The sequence below is a fragment of the Schistocerca serialis genome, chromosome 1 (assembly GCF_023864345.2).
Source record: "Schistocerca serialis cubense isolate TAMUIC-IGC-003099 chromosome 1, iqSchSeri2.2, whole genome shotgun sequence".
Lineage (NCBI taxonomy): Eukaryota > Metazoa > Arthropoda > Insecta > Orthoptera > Acrididae > Schistocerca > Schistocerca serialis.
Window position 1 is genome coordinate 1,091,094,473 of NC_064638.1, and position 17,376 is coordinate 1,091,111,848.

At 41.0% G+C, this 17,376-nt stretch overlaps 1 protein-coding gene and 2 non-coding genes across 3 annotated transcripts in view; 2 read left to right on the plus strand and 1 right to left on the minus strand.

The window, feature by feature from the left end:
- LOC126416087 (uncharacterized) overlaps positions 1-17,376 on the minus strand; it is a 691,436-nt gene that overhangs the window by 339,971 nt on the left and 334,089 nt on the right. The window lies entirely within an intron of this gene.
- Trnap-ugg (transfer RNA proline (anticodon UGG)) lies at positions 8,747-8,818 on the plus strand. The gene has a single exon. It is a non-coding gene; the product is annotated as a tRNA-Pro (tRNA).
- On the plus strand, positions 14,532-14,603 carry Trnap-ugg (transfer RNA proline (anticodon UGG)). Its single transcript has one exon. It is a non-coding gene; the product is annotated as a tRNA-Pro (tRNA).

The following is a 17,376-nucleotide window of genomic DNA, read 5'->3' on the forward strand; positions in this document are numbered from 1 at the left end:
ATGTTGAAAGCTCAATAGTGCTGTGCCCACTGCAATCAACTGACGATGTTGTTAGGTCAACGCAGGAACACGTAGGGGTCGTGTGATGTGGAGCTCCATGTTCAACAATGACCTTTGAACGGTGTGCTCCGAAACACTTCTACCCACACCAGTATAGTACTCTGCCTTCAGACGTGCCATATATCGCTGCCTATCATGGATTACACAGTGGGAGATCCTCCGACCTCTACGTTTTATGATGAGACGTAGTCATACAATACCATATGGCCTTTTCATTATTTCGCCACCCTTCAATCACTTCTCATAGGTGCTCACAACAGTAGTACGCCAACAAGGGACCAGTTTCGCCATTTCAGAAATTTTGGTTTCCAGTCGCAGCGCCACAAACATGTGACCCTTGTCAAAACGGCTTATATCAGTGGATTTCCACATTTACGTCCGGTATCTTCGCAATAATGACTGCCCATTCGTTTCTCTTCCACTTACATTCTTTCCTTACTGCGTCACATGCCCGCAACACTACGAGGAGGCGTTCGGCCTCCCGGTGGCCAGTGGTGATTATGTTTTGGCACATCAGTGCTCTAAAATGATTTACTTAACTGCATTGTGGAATACCCAATGTCTGCTGTTTAAAATAAAAGTAATCGTGTGAAATAAATTATCAGAAAGGTAACCGGTAGCAGGCTATTCAGCTACTCCCCAGGAAACTGTAAGTCCCATCCCTATCATTGTCGACACCTCTTGGATGTCAGCCTCAGAATTTTACTAGTCTCTCCACCCCCTCCCCCCCAACCCATGCCTTGATATTCACCTACCTTTCCTCATCCTCACATGTTCCTCGACGTGAATCGTTTATCACGATATGAAATCCCCATACTGTCTCACCCACAATGAAAGCCTACAAGGCCCCTGAACTTCACACAAAACATCATTTCTCCTATAATCACCCATCCTGATGTACTTTCACAATTATATCGATTCATGTCACTCTTCTAAACATATACATAGTTTTTATCCTCCTGCTATGAAAATTCAATGAGATCCCACTGATTGAGAATGGAACCCGTCTAAACGTTTATATGCCGTATCATACAAAACAATTTCTTTTCTATCTCTCTGAGTATAAGGCTCCTTTTCCGCCGTTTCTAAACCCGCCGAACCATACTGAACTACTCCTTCTCTCCTAGCAATATAAACATCCAATCCCAAGTTCGTCTTTACTTCCGCTCACATCTTGAACTAAAGTTATTCACCTCAACATTTCTCTTACCTCTGGTGCAGAAGCTCCATATAAACTGAGCAACATCAACTACCACGTTGCCAGCCGGCGTGGCCGAGCGGTTCTAGGCGCTACAGTCTGGAACCGCGCGACCGCTACGGTGGCAGGTTCGAATCCTGCCTCGGGCATGGATGTGTGTGATGTCCTTAGGTTAGTTAGGTTTAAGTATTTCTGAGTTCTAGGCGATTGATGACCTCAGCAGTTAAGTCCCATAGTGCTCAGAGCCATTTGAACCATTTGAACTACCACGTTTCTTCAATGTATTGGATTCTATAAAACTTTAAGAAACAGTCTCATTTAACTTGAAATTTGTAAGAAAACAGTATCACCTTTGTTTCATTTAAAATAAAGATTTCTAAGTCTCTATAAATGTTGTAAATCTCTAACCTGAACGACTGTCATTGCACTGTTTACAGCAGTCCCCCTCACCTAACGAAGTGGGAGGAGTAGAATGTATAATAAAGTTACAGAACTAGTCTGTAGACTTGATGGGTGGTGTGTTCCAAGTAACGTGACAGGACAGCCTTGAATTTTAAGCGTTTGTTTTTAAGTTGCTCCCTACGCTTCTCCGACTAAGAAAATTCTAACAAATTATTGTTGAACTACTCGTGATTTTGTTGAATTTTTTTGAAATTCGTACCTACCGTTCATTAATATTGTAAGAATTTGGAGATCTCGCTAGGAGTGTTTAGTACATTTGGTCTATCAAGTTTCTCGTAATAACAGTGAGTTAAAATGCACGTAGGTTCCTCGGCATAGACTTCATGTTTGCACTACGGTGAAATGCGAACTAGTCATAGACCATCCAGTTCTACTGGGTGATCAAAAAGTCAGTATAAATTTGAAAACTTAATAAACCACGGAATAATGTAGATAGAGAGGTAAAAATTGACACACATGCTTGGAGTGATATGGGGGTTCTATTAGAACAAAAAAAAAAATATCACAAAATGTCAGACAGATGGCGCTGGACAGCATAACGTCAGTGACTGCACGTGACAATCGTGTATAAAAGGAGCTGTAATGAGAGAGAGAGAATCAGATGCGCCAGCAGTCGCAGCATGTTGACGTTACCTGAAAAGGCGCTTTTAGTGAAGCTGTATTATCAGAATGGGGAATGTGCTAGTTCAGCGTTACGATCCTATCGCCACAGGAAGGGGATTCGAACGAAGATCCATTGACAAATGCAGCTGTGGCGAGGATTTTCGAAGTTCGAAGCCACGGGTTGTTTAGACGATAGACGCCGTAGTGGCCGACCGAGCACAAGGCGTAATGCTGCTGAGTCAGTTCACGAAGAAATGGAGGCTGTTGCGGGTTCCTCTATGCACGGGGAAGCCAGCGCTCGTACAGTCGCACGGATGCTATCCGTACAAAATCCATCGGCATAATGAATTGTTACCTGGCGATTTAGTGAAGCGGAGGGCATTTGTGGTGTGGGCGTAAAAGATGGCGGAAGATGACGATTGGTGAGTAACGTGTTGTGGACCGACGAAGCTCATTTCATGCTCCGAGGGTCTGTCAACGCCCACAATTGCAGAATTTGGGCTACCGAAAATCCTAGAACTGTCGTGGAAACTCCATTGCACGACGAGAAGGTCACGGTATGGGTTGGATTTACCACATCTACCGTTATCGGGCCTTTTTTCTTCGAGGAAATGCATGATTCTGGTTTCGTAAGTGCTACCCAGACGGGTGAGAGGTACGCCGATATTTTACAGAAGCGCATCATCCCCAGGCTGGCTGATAAACACGTGCTGGAACGTATGATGTTTATGCAGGATGGCGATCCACCCCATATTGCTAGATGCGTGAAAGATCTCTTGCGCGCGTCATTTGGTGATGATCGTGTGCTCAGGCGCCACTTTCTTCATGCTTGGCCTCCCAGGTCACCAGACCTCAGTCCATGCTATTCTGGTCAGATGAATCGCCATCTGTCGGCGATTTTTTGAACTTTTGTATTTTTTTGGTTCTAATAAAACGCCATGTCATTCCAAGCATGTGTGTCAATTTGTACCTCTCTATCTACATTATTCCGTGATTTATTCAATTTTCAAATTTATACTGACTTTTTGATCACCCGGTACATCTACAACAACACTCCGCAAACCACAGTGAAGTGCGTGACAGGGGTTCCTTACAACAGCATGTGCTTCTTCCAGTTCAGGTATGGAGCGCAGGGAGAATGACTGCTTAGACCAGGCCTGTCCACCGACCCGCTCGTGCGAGCTGGCTCACGCTTTTGTCTCAGGAGCGAGCAACCGGCAGGCTCACGGCCAGAATTGGACTGGGAGGTGGAATCGGAACAAGGCAGTTGGGCGCGAGGAACTGTTGTCAAAGACTCTATTATACGGCCACTAACAGTTCCAGGGAGATGCATCGCTTCACTGTGGCTGATTAATGTCTTTCGTGGCATATTTTGTGGTGTCGATAGTTACGATGCCACAGCGTAGGTGAACGCTCTCGTAAGTTGACACTACGAAAGAAGACTAACTACGCCTAGCACAGCGCCCTCTGGCCGACGCTGCGGAGCTCAGTGAGCGCCGTCTTGCTTTCCGGCCCATTTCATTAAGAGGAGACGGCCTGGAAATATCGCTTCTACTACCAAATGGCTCTGAGCACTATGGGACTTAACATCTGTGGTCATCAGTCCCCTAGAACTTAGAACTACTTAAACCTAACTAACCTAAGGACATCACACACATCCACGCCCGAGGCAGGATTCGAACCTGCGACCGTAGCGGTCACGCGGTTCCAGACTCAAGCGCCTAGAACGCACGGCCACACTGGTCGGCTGCTTCTACTACCGAGTGGGCTAACTTGCTATTGAGACTTTGTATTAGTTGCGTTCAGTTAAAGTTTGTACAGCAACTAATATTTGTTATCTTTGAGATTACTCAGAACAGTCTTCCTAACTTCACAGGATTACACGTTGACTACGGCTTCACATCTACGTGCTCATCCTAGCCAAAGTTATGTAGGCATTTGATATTTACTTGCGTTTTTCACTCTATTAAAAGTGATGAAGTTACATGCAGTACCGAAGTGCTTCACCTCTCCTGCTCGTACTCGCTTCCTTCACTCTCGGCCTGTATTACAGAAGCAGTTCACAGGAGCGCCGCCTTTCCAGGCGGGATACAAAATATTTATTTGCACTGATGAGAAATGACGATAAAATGTCTTACATTTCTTTTAACTGATGAGGCAGAGAACCTGGAGTAGCTAAGTACGAAACGTGGTATTTTCTATGACTGATGCAGTCTTCTGATGAATGTCGTTTTCGGACGAAGTTTAAACTGACTTCAATTGTATTTCGTGATACATTCAGACGTTAAACACTTAAACACTAAATGTCAATGAATGTTACTTATTTTGCTTTTCACTAAGGCATCAATGTCTGGTACCACGTTCTAAACGCTGCTAATTCGAAGATAAGCTTTTAGACTGAAGTGAGTCGGTGAGATTCTGTGGGTACAACCGTTCTCTTCACCGCGGAAAAAAAGTTTTCGCATAAATACTTAGGTCCAATTCTGAAGGTGGCAGGGGTAAAACACAGGGAGCGGAAGGCTATTTACAATTTGTACAGAAACCAGATGGCAGTTATACGAGTCGAGGGACAAGAAAGGGAAGCAGTGGTTGGGAAGGGAGTGAGACAGGGTTGTAGCCTCTCCCCTATATTACTCAATATGTATATTGAGCAAGCAGTAAAGGAAAGAAAAGAAAAAAATCGGAGTACGTATTAAAATCCATGGAGAAGAAATAAAAACTTTGAGGTTCGCCGATGACATCGTAATTCTGTCAGAGACAGCAAAGGACTTGGAAGAGCAGCTGAACGGAATGGACAGTGTCTTAAAAGGAGGAAATAAGATGAACATCAACAAAAGCAAAACGAGGATAATGGAATGTAGTCAAATTAAGTCGGGTGATGCTGAGGGAATTAGATTAGGAAATGAGACACTTAAAGTAGTAAAGGAGTTTTGCTATTTGGGGAGCAAAATAACTGATGGTGGTCGAAGTAGAGAGGATATAAAATGTAGACTGGCAATGGCAAGGAAAGCGTTTCTGAAGAAGAGGAATTTGTTAACATCGAGTATAAATTTAAGTGCCAGGAAGTCGTTTCTGAAAGTATTTGTATGGAGTGTAGCCATGTATGGAAGTGAAACATGGACGATAAATAGTTTGGACAAGACGAGAATAGAAGCTTTCGAAATGTGGTGCTACAGAAGAATGCTGAAGATTAGATGGGTAGATCAAATAACTAATGAGGAGGTGTTGAATAGGATTCGGGAGAAGAGGAGTTTGTGGCACAACTTGACTAGAAGAAGGGAACGGTTGATAGCACATGTTCTGAGGCATCAAGGGATCACCAATTTAGTATTGGAGGGTAGCGTGGAGGGTAAAAATCGTAGAGACGAAGAGATGAATACACTAAGCAGATTCAGAAGGATGTAGGTTGCAGTACGTACTGGGAGATGAAGAAGCTTGCACAGGATAGAGTAGCATGGAGAGCTGCATCAAACCAGTCCCAGAACTGAAGACCACAACAACAACAACAACAACAGCTTAGGTCCAAACACCAACGTAATCGTAACTGTATACTTGTGACGTTCTGGAAATTTTGGTTCAGAAAAATTTTATACGAGTCTACAAGACTTATTTTACTACGAAACTCTCTGTCGTACTACAGGTCCATAAGTTCTAAATGTCGTTAGGAATCCTACAGTGACATGTTAAACTGTGTGTCTGACCCTCACTTTGAAGTTCCTGACCCGGCCATAATGATGCATTCAATCGATTTTAAACGAACTAATCTCCCCTTGAAACTCTGCGCCGTTAAGTACAGGGCCTTCGGAAATTTCCCGTTTAGCAACCTTTAGGATTTGCAGATGGGGACTGAGTAGACAATATTATGAAGTCGAACCCGTGCTACAGCCGTTTGAATACATATTTGCTAGGTAGGTATGTAACAGGGTGGTTATGGTGGGTAGAGGGGGATGCTTATGTTGGACTGGCTGCGTCTGTCTTTCTTCTCTGCCCTGGTTTGAGCGTTATTCAGCTGTTGTGAGTGTTAGAGCAACGTGATTGAGCAGACATTTGCAGAATACATCGACATGATTCTCTTGAGAGGCGAACTTCACGGTAATGGAAGAGTTGTTCGTCGCCTTTGTCAAGATAGTTACCCATAACGTACGACTGCATCGCATACCCTTTTTGTCACAATTACGCAACACCTTCGAGAAGAAAATGGTACCTCCACCGTCAGCAGGCATGTCTGTGGTGCTCCAAGGACACGCCGAACAGCCGATGTAGAAGAGGCCGTACTGCATCACGTTGAAGAGAACCCGTACACGAGCAATTACTTTGGTTATTAATGAGTATAAATGTGAAACAGGTGATGTACCGGGTTACGCCTAATAATTTACTTGTAAAAGTGGTCGCGTTACAAACATGTTTTCAACTGGTTGTAGCAAGGAAACGGTACCTTTCAAGACACGGGTTCCTATTCCAAATATTATGTACCCCTCTACAAGTTCTCGAAGTTTGTAACGGGAATTTCCAAACACCCTGTATAAACATTTGCGTTTAAAACTGCTGCGAAGTTAGTATACTGTTGTTAGCCCCATTTGGTATGGGACCACTTACTTGAGCAACATTCTGGATGTGTTGCATGGATGTTTAGTCGGCAATCCACTTTGCAGACTACATACATTTCCACAGTGTTCTACCAATGAACCGCGGTCTGCCACCTGCTTTGCGCACAACTGAACATTTGAAGCAAGTTGACACCCTTTTTTCACCATTCTGAAATCTTATCAAGATTTTACAACATTTTTGCAGTTTCTTTCACACTGTAATCCACTGTAAATAACGGCATAATCTGTGAAACCTCTTTATCAATATTGTGACTCAGGTCGTTAACATAAACAGCAAGTTTCTCAACACACTTCCTTGGGGCACACCTGAAGTTATTTCATCTGTCGATGACTCTCCATTCATGATAAAGCATTCTCCCTACGAAGAAACCTTTAGTACAGTCACAAACTTCACTTGGTACCCCATAGGACGGTAAGCCTGCTGAGTCGAATGCTTTTAAGAAATCAAGAAATGGTGTATTTATCTACCTTGGTCCGTATGAAAAAAGGGGAAGTTGGGTTCGATATGGTCGACGTTTTCGGAATCCATTCATGTTAGCATGGAGGAGGTCGATCTGTTCGAGATAATAGATTACGTTTGAGCTCGGATATCTTCTAAGATTGCATAAAAATGGATGCCCAGGATATTGAGCGGTAGCTTAGTGGATCATTTCTGCTGTTCTTGCTGACAGATGTAAACTGTGCTTTCTTCCAACTGCTGGGATTGAGAGACCGACAGTATATTATGGTTAAGGGAGAGGAGCTAGCGCAACCGAAAAATTCGCTATAGAATCTGTCAGATTTCGTCCGGCTCTGGAGCTTTGTTCGATTTCAACAAAATTGGTTGAAATGGCTCTGAGCACTACGGGACTTAACATCTGAGGTCATCAGTCCCCTAGAACTTAGAACTACGTAAACCTAACTAACCCAAGGACATTACACACATCCATGTCCGAGGCAAAAATGGTTCAAATGACTCTGAGAACCATGGGACTTAACATCGTAAGTCATGAGTGCCCTAGAACTTAGAACTACTTAAACCTAAGGACATCACACACATCCATGCCCGAGGCAGGATTCGAACCTGCGACCGTAGCAGTCGCGCGGTTCCGGACTGAAGCGCTTAGAACCGCTCGGACACTGCGGCCGGCTGTCCGAGGCAGGTTTGAACCTGCGACCGTAGCGGTAGCGCGGTTCCAGACTGAAGCGCCTAGAACCGCTCGGCCACACCGGCCGGCCCGATTTTAACAAATGCAGCCATTCTCGCTCCCGCAGGGACTAACATCTATTTCATTCTTCTTTGCAGCGGTGTGAAATTTACATTGGGACAACACTCCAGAGTTTTCTTTTGTAAATGAACATTTTAAACCAATTCTGCATTTCTACTTTTGCTTTGATACCCTCAGCTTCAGTCCTTGTCTTTCCCACGAGTGTCTGGACACTAACTTTGGTGGCACCAACAGCCTTTGAAGATAACCAGAATTTCTTTGGGTTTTGTGAGAGCTTTCGATATTATTGCTGAATTGTCCTTTTGACAGCGAAACGCGTTTCATTCTGCATGTCTCTGTCTGTAGCCTTACGCTCTGTTTTGCAGTTCATCTGATGGTGCGCAATATATTTCCAGGAGTGACGAAAGTGTTGCTAGGACATCGCGTGCTATAAGAAAGGGCCACAATATAAGCACTAGCGCACGTGTGCTGGTCCGTGAAGCAGCTTCCCGAATGGAGCGGTTGGCTGCTTCGTGAGTCACAAAGCCAGCCAGGCATGCGAGGAGCAGGAATGTTGTCATAGCTGCCGTTAACGTCTGTACTCTGATAGCGATTTATATCTCGTACCGGGCTCAGTGGTCTAGGGGTATGATTCCTGCTTTGGGTGCAGGAGGTCCCGGGTTCAAATCCCGGCTGAGCCCTCATTTTGTGAAGATGAATCGGTTGGTGCATTGATCTTACCCCCAATATTTCACTAATCTCAGTGCGTTGGTCGCTTACTTCCTAGAGCGCTGCTTTACATACGGAGAAACCAGCGAAATATAGGCTCCATGTAAAAGAATGTTAGCTCATACAAACAGAACATAGGAAAAGATCACACTTTCCGCTCTCGTCATCCTGATAGATCATTTTCGTGACCTAACTGTACTGAACAGCTTCGTTTTGGATTCTCGCCATGACCGCACACGCAATCTTCGCCAAACATAAAAAAAATAATATATTGACTTACGGAAAGAGCATTCGACTGATCCTTGAGTATTCTAATCTTAATCTAAGGGAGGGGGAGAGAAAAGAGAAAGAGAAGATCCAACTACGAGTGGCGCGTTTCGTCACGGGATCTTGTGCTCGGCGCAGGAGCCTTACAGAGATACTCAACAAACTCTAGTGGCAGACGCTACAAGAGAGGCGTTGTGAATCACGGAGAGGTTTACTATTGAGATTTCGAGAGTTCTTTCCGGGAAGAGTCCCGCCACATACATCTCGCGAAATGACCACGACGAGAAAATTAGAGAAATTTGAACGAATACAGAAGTTTACCGACAGTCGCTCTTTCCATGCACCATTCATGAGTGGAACAGGGTAGGGGGGATGATTTAGTGATACCAGAAGTACCATCCGTCACACGCCGTCAAGTGGCTTGCGGAGTATGAGGACAAAGCGGTACAGGAACTACGACGAGACAAGACCTTTCGTAGACTCCCCTAGACAACGACTTCAAGAACATTTACCCAACGTATAACAAGTGCAGCCCGCCCCCAACACTCGCCATCACCATACACCCTGTGATGTAACAGCGATACCCGACAATTTTTCCCTGTTCGGGCGCCAAGTGTGATGTAACAAAATAAAAGTGATTTTGTTATTCAATGGAAAAGTTGGAAATTGAGATTTCGCGTACTGTTTTATCAGTCACAATTGGCGTAAGAATCATGGATTGACCATTGTCATAAAATATTGCATTATGAAATGTGACTAGTCCTTACTTGCAGTTTCGCGTGGCTTGAAGCAGTCACAGCTAGCGTGCTATTGATTAAGAAATTGCTTTCTAATTACTTCATGATCGTAGATACGATCATACCGGGTCGTGAAGTTATTGTTATGACAAAACAATTTCCTCAGGGACCAGAAAGTTCTTAAGGGCGCAAAAACAACTGTAACATCACACAAAAGGGAGATTCAATATTACAGCTGATGCAAGAAGACGATAAATCAGTTTTCCTTTTGTCAATGTAACACTCACATTGGACTGCTGATCTTGGTGTCTGTAATCTTAGCAAAATGCATAATTAAAATGAAAATAATACTGAGGAGATGATAGGAATGAGCACTGCTAAATGATTCAATATTTCGAGAACAAATATTTATTATAACTAAAACATACATCGTACCTTATGCTTAGTACTACAATGACGGCAGATTTTTATGTCCGTTTCATGTGCATTGAGCGCTCTTTAAAATAGCCATTGATCTCTTGAGTCGCTCGCGCGTCGTCGCGATAAGTTATAACAGTTCTTCTTTTTACACTTCACTCAAACCTAGACGGAACACGTTTTTATACATTTAATAATTTAGATCGGGCCGCCACAAATCTGCGTCCGTGTTACTTATGAAAAACAGTAAAAGTGTTTAGCGCTCAAGGCTTCAATTGTTCTCCAGCGAACAAAATAGTGAAGGATCGCACATCTATCCGTATTCTTCTGTTTATGTTGCCGCCAAAAGAGACGAATTACTTTGTTTAGGAAATTCCACCGTCGCTATGCGACGCCTTATTATACATTAATCATTCTTTATAAACAAGTATTTGCCTTCTGGCTGAAAGTATTAACTATTTGCTGTTTTAATGAAGCCAAAAATAGCGAATATCACAACCCCCACACTAGGGAAAAAAAGAAACAAGATCAGTGAAGTTGAAAGTAGCCTGTTCAATCGGCATTGTCATTTTTGTCTACTATATTTTACTTTTAGTTGATCGTAACAGTTATCTTTGCAGTACTTCACGCGTCTCTACTGTACTGAGCTTCGATTGATCGAAATAAGCTGTTTGGTCAATCTCATTGCTTGTTTTCTGAGACACTTCCGTAATTGTGGGAGGTCGGTTTGTCTGTCAATCAAAGAGAAGCTTTCGCGGTTTAGAAGTGACTAATTGTTTTTGTGCGTCTTAGTGTGTTCTGTTCTGGTACTGATGAGAGTTTTGCCTTGATAGGAAGACTGGGCTTGCCTGGCGTCGATCTGAGCTAGTTTGCAAATGATGAAGAATCTGGGTCAGAGTTTTTCAACTACTTACCGTGGTGAAACTTAGCTGAACTGGTTAGGCTATTTTGGAATTGTTTGCTAAATTTCTGCACGGCTTACTCGCGATGATGACTCGTTGTTCAGGCTTGCGGCAGTATTCTTCCTCTTAGAGAAATGCAGACTCGTATGCTGCTCCATTTTGACTACATGGAAGCTGATAATAGTGATAATGCTATCTTTTTAATTCGTCGTGCTATAGATTCAAAGTATTCCTGTATTGTAATAGAGTTGCTGTCTTATTAAACGTTATGTACTAAGTGTTGCAATAGGTCCGAGCAGATGTCATTTTATGTAAGAGGTCCGAGCAGATGTAATTTCGAAGTATTGCTCATGCGCTGCCTGCGATATGCAAGGTCTCTGACCAGAGAGCAGTGTTGACTGCAGTAGGAACTGTGTAGCTGTAGCAGTAAGTTGTTGCTGTCTGGAGTCTGGTCTGGTCTGGTATGGTGTATCGTGTTGGCTGGCCGGTCGCGGTGCAGCGATGCCGGAGCCTGAGTATTATTGTACAAGGTAAAAAGCAGCCTCGCGCATTTGTATTAATGTTATGTCAAGTCGCATGTAAATGTTTTAAAAACTCTCGTAATAATAATCTTCATCATAAAAAGTAACTTTTAACAACCATTCATTTCAATTTAAAGAATTTACTAATTTCTCCCATCCATGATCATCCCGATTATTGCAATAGAAAAATCAGTTGCTCCCTTTCATAAATGACAGATAGGTCGGCCAGCATTGCACAGAGCTGTGCCGGAAAAATTTATTGTAAGAGCAGATATATCCGGCGACTTCATTGAGGTAAGAATTTTTCCTTTTTTTATTCGGAATGATCTTTCAGGACCATGACGCAGCACTGCTGTCGTCCAAAATTTACCAGGTTAGATCTTTCAGGGCCATGACGCAGCACTGCTGTCGTCCAAAATTTACCAGGTTAAATTCACAATGAATTATTGAAAAGTCATAAGTGAGCGTCAATTTGAGAGATTTGTTACATTGTTTTATTACCAGGTTACTGAATTTATTTTTTTTATTCGGATGTTATACTGAATGTGAGCGACATAATTATAATTTTTACTGTTGTGAGGTTACGCTAAATGTCAATGAATTTTGAGCTTAGATTAAATGAGAAAGAATTTTGTAGGGAGGTAACAAATGAGAAAGAATTTTGTTTTGAAGTTACACAAAAATTAGAATCATTATCCATAATATTTATTTTTGTTTTGTGGAGAGGTTACAGTGTTCCGATGACTTATTCTGAAATTAGCGCTTGTTTGTATTGCTTTAAGAAACTGCGTGTGCTTCTAAGTCATCTATACTGTTTCTAAAATAATATATTTATTAATGAACTTATTTCAGGGTAATTTCCCCTTGAAGCGCGCCATTTCGTTGTATTTGTCCGTGGTACAGTATCAAACTGCAGCGCCACCATATTGTCCCTGAACATTCTTATGCATCTGAGGCCACTCACTGAATTAACTTTGCAACTACAAAAAATTGTAAATAAGTATCCTCTCTTAGCACGAAATTAGGTTTCAGAAGCAGAAAGCTAGATCAATAACTGCAGTTTCGGCGACCGCTGTTTACTATATGTGCTGCGGAGTGGTCTTGAAACTTATTGAGATATAAGATGGAAATGGTATTCGTAAACTGTGTTGATTTATGATAGATCGGATTATCTTTAATGCAGGTAATCAATGATTACATGCTTAAGGAAGCATCCTCTTGAACCCTTGCTTTTACGCTACACACAGCTTACAACGTGAAAATTTTAATGCAATGCAACAAATCATTATCTCCTACACGTCCAGTTTGTGCAAACAAAAGGAGTGAACACAAAGTCAAGTCTTTCGTATAACTTTTGAGTATTAAAATACTCAAATGTATGATTTTTCTGTACGTTTCTCGCTCTCTACCAGTAGTGTTTCCTTGACTAATATCAGTTGCTTTAAAACTACGTGTGACCACATAAATTATGTGCTCTCCCTCATATCGTGCTCATTTTCAAATGTGACATCAGTTACTGCGAAAAAGGCTATGGAATTTTCAAAGGTAGATAACAACAGATTACTTTTATTCTGTTAGGTTTACCTTATACCACTTTACTAACTCTTTTGTTGTTCTTCTCCTATACATGTTTTGCTTTTCTTAATATGCAGTATGCCACAATGAAACGCCTAATTTTACGCTACATTAGCGACTGGAAATGCGCTCTTTAAACCTTTATCTTATCTACCATGTCTTGAAGAGGAAATTTATGAAACCACTTTTTTTATTTGATGCTTCTTTTACACTTGTTTCTTTTTTCTTAAATGTATCACAAGTAACATCGCTTCGATTAACCCATACGCGAGTAACTAGTAACTCGTTTTTAAAGCTTTATCTTTCTTAGTATGTTTTCAAGTGGAATTTCGTTAACTCATTAAACTTTACATACGGTAAGTAATAATTGAATTCACGCTGAGTAAAAGTCAGCAAACGAAAACTTCCAAGGAATACACTAAAAAAGAAAAAAGAACTTTATCAATCGACAGAAAATGGGAATATTTTACTACATCAGTTTGTTTGATTTGTATCTACATAACATTTTTAATCTATAAATAAAACTCTATCTGCCGGTGCAATAAAAAATACGGACAGTTATTATTTCGACAATGGTTATTAGTTGCCATTCAAGGTGAATAAGAACGTTGAGTGATGAAGTTCATCTATACCAATGCAGTGAAAATCATTGTAAAATTTGCTGAAGGTGGTATTGATATTGTATCGTACAGATATGAGAGCATTGTCAAATACCGGGTTGGGTGGCGCATTCCTTAAGGCACTGGACTTGCGTGCAACAGTCTATTACTGACAGTCAAGATTTAGGTCACTCAGACGAATGCCAGGATGGTTCCTTGAAAAAAATCACGATCGATTTTAAGGGACGTTGCGCCCTTATTTGCCTCATATCCCGGCGCGGACGTAACATTAACCTGCAATCATCCTGCCTTCGGACTGAAGGTACTGGGCCATCTTTCAGACAGTGCAGTAGTTTTCTCGGTAGTTAGGTTCTGTTCCAGTTCGTCCTACGTTGAAGTTGCATTCCGAAGCCAATGAAATACAAAAGGTGTTGTCAATTTAATCTTCCTTCTTTCCGAAATCGTAAGAAATAATGTGACGATGGTGGCTGATGACCTGAGACAGAAAAAAAATGAGACAGCAGTAAAAAGTTTCGTGCGTGTGCTGTTGAGTCGGCGTCCTGTTCACAGCGAGGGAGTGCATCAAGGTTGCTAAGTATACAACTAGGTCGCCTCACCTGCTGTGAAAGCTAACGTCTTCCTTCATACTCGAACACTCTTCACAGGTGGCTCAGTGGTCTAGGGGTATGATTCCTGCTTTGGGTGCAGGAGGTCCCGGGTTCAAATCCCGGCTGAGCCCTTACTTTTATTTGTCCTAACCGCCTAACAACAGAAGAATATACTCATGAACTTTGGTATCTTTCATATTTGTACGTTTGCAAAGCAAAAACCGCATAGCTGATGAAGAACCGGCAAAATACTGAATAACGCTATTTTGTCGAAAGTCGACATGTTGAGAAACGTGGCTGTTGTACTTGAAGTCTATAATTTATATAAAAAACAGCTACCAGCCACATGTATGGTTTAAAAAGGTTTATTCTCTTCAGACCATGACCGGTTTCGGATTTTTCTTTACAAATCCATCTTCAGATGGCAGATTACAAGCATTCTTGGTTGGACCTAGTTCTGTTTGTGTTATTCGTTTGCTGCACTAGGAAAGAAAAGAAATATTTTTGTTGTCATATCGGTAATGGTATTACTACGAAAGATTTACTTCTTTTACAAAATCTAATTGCTCATGAGATGGTTTTTATAAACATTAGTAAACTTGCAGGATTAGTGTACTTACGATCTGTGTAGTTCTGTCTGACGAAATATTCGTGCGTTTATGTTTTCGATCGCCAGCTTAATACACTTTTCAATATGCACTATGTAAGTGCTATTCCAGTCAATGGACGTCACTTTAAACCTCATCATCTTAATTACACACGCAGCACACACGAATAACGTTTACAAAACGTGGCCCAGCTTCACATTACAAACGAAAACAATATTTGCAAAGATCTTACAGTCATAACGATGTTAACTTACAGATGCTGTATAGTCGATATGGGTACAGTAAAATATCTCTTTGCTATTATATGAAATTAATCTAAAACGGAATAAATAAAATTACATACAGATAAGATTACAAAAATTATATGTAGTACAGAATTACTGTGTGTTACTAATTAGTTGTTACAATAGTAAGAGATAAATTCTAATATATGACATAATATGCAATGCATATGTTTTCATTATGCAATTTTTCAGTGACATATAAGCAGTTTTTGGGGCCTGTATACTGAATGTTTTTGATGAAATATTGGACTTAAGTTAATTTTAAAAAAGTAAAAACTTCTTCAAAGTTATTTAAGAAGGGGGTGTTAACTGACTCTGTCTGTTCATTCAAAATGAGATCAGGGAACCTGTTTTTATGTGTATGAATCTCAATCTCCTCTAGGAGATTCAATATGAAACCTTTGTCTCTGAGGTGTAATATCTGCAGGTTGTTTTCTATATTCTCAACTGTATGATTGTTTTCTGCAAGATGGGTGGCAAAAGTAGATTTGCTTAGGTTATCCAGACGTAGGGCATGAAGGTGTTCCTTGAATCTTGTTTCAAAAGCTCTACCTGTTTGGCCAATGTAGAATTTAGGACAGTTGTTACACTTGAGTTTATAAATTCCAGATCTTTTATGGGGTATGCTATTGTGTGGGAGTGAGTGTATGACTCTTTGTTGGAGTTTGTTATTGGTAGAGAAACTGATTTTGACATTCTTCTTCTTGAATAAGTTGGAAATTTTATATGAAAGTGGGCCTATATATGGTAGGGCTACATATTTTACTGATTTTTTGTCTTTCATAGTTATTGTGGCTGTTGCATGTTGCAAAGACTTATTGTTAGCAATTTTTACTTTTGTTTTTTGAGAGAGTGTGTCTATGATTGAAGCATCATAGCCATTATTTTGGGGAATTGATTTGATTATGCTGATTTCTTTGTGCTGTTCAGTGGGGGTGAGGGGGACTTTATGCATACGATGTAGCATTGACCGGAAATTAGCCATCTTATGTTGGTTCGGGTGGCAGGATGTGTTACTGATGGTAACATCTGTGGTTGTTGGTTTTCGAAAGATACCAAAATGGTGTTTGTTATTTATGTTTGATATTTTGAGATCCAGAAAATTGATGCTATTATTTATTTCATGCTCCACTGTAAATTTGATGTTGTTGTGTAATTTGCTCAGATCTTCAGCTAAGGCATCAATTTCGCTGCTGTTACCATCAAAAAGTAATAGCGTGTCATCTACGTATCTCTTGTAGTAAATTATTTTATTGTTCGTTTGGTTATTGGATGAGAAGAACTTTTGCTCAAGATGGTTAATGTAAATATCGGCTAATAATCCAGCAAGACTGCTACCCATTGCAAGGCCATCATTTTGTTTATAGACTTTATTATTGAAGGTGAAGTAATTATTATTATTAGACAAAATGAGTGTGAGGATCTCTATTAGCTCATATATTTCTGGTAAATTGATCTTTTTGTGCCTTAAAAGGTTACTTTTTATTATGTTAATTGTTTCATCTACTGGGATGTTAGTGTATAGGTTTACAATATCTAGTGAGGCAAATCTAGCTGTTGGTGGTATGTGGATGTCTTTGATATGTTCTATAAGGTCCACTGTGTTTTTAACTGTATAACTATGTTCGAACATATAGTAAGTGGTAAGGAGATCCTTTAGTTTTCTGCTTATGTAGTATGCTGGGCTGTTTCTTGAGTTCACAACAGGGCGTATGGGGAATTTTCTTTGTGGATCTTAGGCTGTGACCGAAGTTTCGGTGCAGTTGGATTCATGATAATGCAGTCCTGAATTTCATATTTATTTAAAAGGGATTCAAAACTGTTGAGTAATTTACGAAGTTTAGCTTGAAATTTTGCTGTGGGGTCTGATTCTAGTTCTGTGAAATTATTGGACTGAAAAAATTCAAGAGTTTTTTCAATGTATCCTGATTCATACAAAACAACAACTGAATTTCCTTTATCAGCCTTTACCATGAGAGCTTTGTTAACAGTAAGTTTATCATTGATATCTT